Genomic DNA, 5,627 nt, shown 5'->3' on the forward strand with positions numbered 1-5,627 from the left:
CCACTGACTACCATGATTTCCCTGTGGGTTCATTTTTAGAGGAGTTACTAGAGCTTGATACCATGTTAACCTCTTGCTTCCCCTTCATTTATTTTTCCTGCTCTGAAAAGTTCTGAAATAGAAATGATCACTATGCATAGCCTCATGTCACTTGGGATTCCTTGTGTGAAGATGAGTACATTTTTATCCCAAGCCCCTTTACCTTTGTTGTGATGGATGCCAACAGACCACCTGATTCCTGCTCTTTCTTTCTCCCCATCAGGAAAGGCCCACTCGTTCTTTCCAACCTCTGTGCATATGTAAATTTGCTACAGCAGAATCAATCCTGATAGAAGTTCACTCAGCCCATTGGAATTTTACTCAATGACTACATCTAAATTGCTCAAAGCTTTTAATAGCACCAGTGATAGATAGAGAACTAATCAACCCTGACATCAGTAACACACTCTATATTTAAAGCCATCAGCTAGTGTGCATCCATTAATCATTTCAGTTAACCATCTTGTTTGCTTGATTGGATTTGATAGTGTACACAAACAAACAAGAATGTAATTTTTCTAAGGTTGAGAATGTAAACAAATCAATTCAATCTGTATGAATTCATTATCTAAATCACATTAATGGAGAAGAATTTAAGGGTTTATTAAAAACGTTTCTCTTGTGATTCAAAATAAACCAAAGCATAAGGCATTCCATCTCTTTGTGGGTGGGTCCTTGAAATGTCAGTGTTAAAATTTTCACATCTGAAATGGCTGGGTCACGGGGCCAGTGATCCACTTACTCTGACTCGGGTCACAGAAATGGGACCTCACTTAGGCTTCAGCCTGTGTGTGGGGCGGGACACACACAAAGGGTTCACTTGTCTGAATGAAAGAACATCAAGTCCTGGCAGTTGAGTGTTAGCAGGTGTTTCATATTCTTCAATATTAAGTTTGGTTTGTGCTTGCTGGATTACATTGAATCTTGTGACATTTGGGATTTTGTGGGACCTACCTGACGTATCTGGCAGAGTTCCCAAGAACTAATTGTACTAGAGGTCTATGATGTTAACTTTATTTTTAAAAGGGTGTTCAGATAAGTCAACTTACCAAAGCAGATTGTAAAATACTATATGGTCACTACTTCTGAGCAATGTAACATCAGTTTTACCAAGTTACTGAATAATAAGATGTATTCTTTGATCTTCACTCCTGCTGAATCTGAGACCTGCAGTGTCTTGGTTAATTATTCAGCTGCCACCAAGTGAGAATGGAGGAGGACGAACAAGGTCATTGAATCTAGAGATTCTAACCCTGGGATGCCTGAATCCAGAGCCCATGTCTTTCCGCCTCCCCATCACCCCAGCTCTCATAGGTCTCTCTGGATTGTCCACCTGCCTTGAGCCATCTAGCTGCCCCGGTTCTGCTGTGATAAGCATAATCTTCCAGGTTGGTTACATTCAGAGGTAAGAGAAATCTACCCAATTACTGGCGAGGAGACAAATTAATCAATTGTGAGAAGACAAAGAAGTTGAGGATAGGGAAATTTAAATATTTACTTTAAGAATTTCATTGAAGCCCTAACCGGTTTGGCTCAGTGGATAGAGTGTTGGCCTGTGGACTGAAGGGTCCCAGGTTTGATTCCGGTCAAGCACATGTACCTTGGTTGTGGGCACATCCCCAGTAGGGGGTTAGGGGGTGTACAGGAGGCAGCTGATTGATGTTTCTGACTATCCCTCTCCTTCCTCTCTGTAAAAAAATCAATTATATATATAAAGAATTTCACTGAAGAAAGATATACACATGGGTGAAAAGATCACCCAGTGTACTTGTTGGGGTATGTGGGGACAGCTCGATCAGGAAGGAACATAATTGGACCGGAGGAGGGCAATGTGTCGGGGTTAGGGGTTATGACCATCAGTTGGATTTGGTAGATGCTCTTAAGGAAAACACTGAGGACTGTGGATGTTTTTGGCTTTCTGTTGTAGTCATAAAGTGTACTGGCTGGGAAACCTGTGTGCATGTGCACTGGACAGTGGTACACATTGCCTACTTCCTGCCTGAGGAGGGCAGTGGACAAGCACACACAGAGGACCTGCTCCACGCCTCTTCTCACTCCACAGCTCATCCCAGTGCACCCCTCCCCAGGCCTCTGTGTCAGCCAGAAGCCAGGGACATCCAGCCCAGACCCCTCTCCTGAGAACCAGACCCAGATCCTCCTGCATGTTTCATACCAAGAACTCGACTCTTTCTACATGGAAACTTTCATCTATCCTCCCAAACCTGTTTACCCTCTGAAGTTCCCTGCTGTGGTAAATGGACTGTGAGAATCTTGAGTCTTTTTGAACACTTTCGTCTTTCAAATCCAATTCAATATCAAGACCAAAATCCACCACTTCCTTCCATCTGCATTGTTACCTCCAAGATCCTGTGAGCCAAATCCTCTAACATCTTTTATGGTGGGTTATTATAAAAGCCACTACCTAATCTCTGGTGGGTTATTGTAAAAGCCACTACCTAATCTCTACTTACCTGGCAAACCTCACCAGTGTACCTGTCACACAGCCTGTGTGTCCCTCCCACTTGCTTAAAACCCTGGAGTGGCCGGCTGGTCCTAGGGTGAAGCCCCCATCACAACAGGGTCTACAGAGTGGCCCACTCTGTTCTCCGCTTTCTTTGCTGGCCTTACTCTTGCCTCACTACTTAGGCCCTTACCTGCCCCAGATCCTTCTGCTACCTCTCCCTGTCCCAGGCACTTGACCTCTCCTCTTGGTCTGGCTCATCCCCCACCACCCTGGACTCCATGTTGTTCTTCAGATCTCAGCTTAGTTGTACTTTTTCAGAGAAGCCTTTTCTGATTCCCCTAGTGAGTTAGGTGTCCCTATTCACCATCATATTCTCTGTAGTTCTGTTGTGCCGTTTGTTACCATTGTATTTAAGTACATATCTGTATAATGAAGAAACAGCCAGCCGCGCCCCTCACCCCCCGCCTCCCCGCCCCCCCCCCCCCCCCGTGCTAGATTGTAAACCTTTAGGTTCTGTCTATTGTGGATTCTCCAAAATTCCAGACGTGTCATGGGTCTTCAGGAAACATTTACATAATAGATGAAGATCTCCATACTTGTGTGACCCATCTACATGCTGCCATGTTTCCCATCATTTAAGCAAACTTTAAGCTCCTTACATAACATCAGATTCCATTTCCAACCAATCTCTGTACTTCAAGGCCCAGCAAAGTGCATTGCATACAGTAGCTACTCCTTATTTCTTGCTAAAATCATCCTTTTGATTCTGCAGTTGCAATTTTGGGGTGTCCCTGCCTTGTGTCCCACCTGAACTTCTATATTTTTGTTGTTGTTGTTAATCAAGGATATTTTTTCCATTGATTTTTTTCTTTTTTTTAGAGAGAGAGAGTGGAAGGGAGGGAGACAGACAGGAAGAAACACCGATGTGAGAGAGACACATCAATTGGTTGCCTCCCGCACGTGGTAGGGGCTGGCCAGGGATTGAGCTTGCAACCGAGGTTATGTGCTCTGGGCCAGAAAAGAACAGGTGACTCTTTAGTCCATGGGCTGATGCTCAATCCACTGAACCAAACCGGCTAGGGCTGGACTTCTGTCTTTATGCTCTTCACCTCACGTGTTCCTTGTTGAAACCATCTTGGGAGCAGCTAATCTTGGGAAAAGTACATAAAACAAGTCATGCTGAGGTGATAACAGCTCATGTGTACCTTCCCATGCATCACCTGTGTCTTCACAGGGTCATGCCTTAGTTCAGAGGCCACAAACCAGCAGCATGAGATCCCAGAAGGCTCCTCACTGTGTCTCATGTGGTCTTCACAATGTCCAAATTGCTTCTGAATTGAATGCCAGCATTTCAGAATTGGCAGGCTTCAAACAAATGATTTCTCTCGTGCAATCAGAAGGTTGGGCAATACTGACCTGTGGTTCCTGCAGGGTGACAGCCAGCTGAGCTGAGAGCTTGTGCTGACTATGCACAGTGTCTGGCCCATAATTTGTGCTCAACAAACATATATATTTTTTAATAATATATTTTATTGATTTTTTACAGAGAGGAAGGGAGAGGGATAGAGAGTTAGAAACATCGATGGGAGAGAAACATCAATCAGCTGCCTCCTGCACACTCCCTACTGGGTATGTGCCCGCAACCAAGGTACATGCCCTTGACTGGAATCTAACCCAGGACCCTTAAGTCCGCAGGCCAATGATCTATCCACTGAGCCAAACTGGTTAGGGCTCAACAAACATCTTAGAAATGGACTAAGAAAGCAGGTCAAGAAAGAAAAAAAAGCTATCTATTTGGCTTTTCACTTCTACTGATAGCTACTTTCACTTAAAAAATAAGTCCCCAAACCAACTCCATTTTATGATAGGGCCAAATGACTTTTAAATACTATGCTACTTTAAATATTTAGTTTTAAATGTATTCAATGTCATCTACCTATCATTTTTTATGTTACTTTTTAATTCAAGTTTGAATATTAATTGAACATGTAATAGCTAAGTAATTAAATAATGATTTGAGATCTTGATTATATATTTGTTTCTGTGATAATGTAACTATGGTTAGATCTAGCATAGTTATGTTATCTGTCTGTAATACCATTCCACTGCCTTATATGATGAGCAATAAAATTTACATTTTTATTTATTTATGTATTTTTAGAGGGAGAGAGGAAGGGAAGAAGGGGTAAGGGGAAGGGGCAGGGGTGGGGGGAAGAGAAGGAAACATGAATTTTTTGTTCCACTTATTTATGCATTCATTCCTTGACTCTTGTATGTGCCCTGACTGGAGATAGAACCACAACCTTGGTGTATCAGGATGATGGTCTAACCAACTGAGCTACCCTACCAATAAAATGTAAACCAAGGCCTAACACTTGCACATTTTCCTTCTGTTCTCCCACTGACCAACACAGTAACACCTACCTTTTATTTCGTAGAGTACTTATCATGTAAGAAAGATAACCTTTCTCCTTACTGCCTTGAAAAGAACTTTCCTCTCTAGGAAGCAAGTCCTGGGAGGCAGTATAGTACATTCTATACTTTGCTCAGCTATCAAAAGTTCAGTCAATTGATGAAAGACAAAGGCAGAAATACAGAAGATTTTCTGCAGCAAAGTGATGTTTCTTTTCTTTTAATTTTTTTTCAGCATGATGTGAAAGAGAATGGATGGTAGGTGTAATGACTATAATTTCTTAACAGTTATGGTAAGTAAATAAATGCTTCTGAGCTTTTTAAATTTGGGTAGTGTGAAGAAAAAAATTGTCATTATGTGGAAAAATTATACTTAAAACCACTGTTCTAGTGTAATTTCTTATTCAGAATGAGAAAAGATGTCAGATAAATTATGCCTTTGAGTATAACAGAAAATATGAAGTTTTAAATCATTTCACCTCCCACACTGAAATTCACCAAAAGACATTTAAAAAGAACTTATATTTAAAATTCTAGTGTGGGTGGTTAAGTGTTCACAGCATACCATCACTGTTATTGTAGGTGGGCATTTGAATGTAATGACAGAAAATGCTAATTTAAAGGAAATTAGAACTTCAAAAGACACTATTAAAGTAAGTTAGTCATCAAAAATTAGTCACCCCAAATGACCTCAATGTTTCATTTCAAATTT

This window comes from Eptesicus fuscus, chromosome 12 (genome assembly GCF_027574615.1).
Source record: "Eptesicus fuscus isolate TK198812 chromosome 12, DD_ASM_mEF_20220401, whole genome shotgun sequence".
Taxonomy (NCBI): Eukaryota; Metazoa; Chordata; class Mammalia; order Chiroptera; family Vespertilionidae; genus Eptesicus; species Eptesicus fuscus.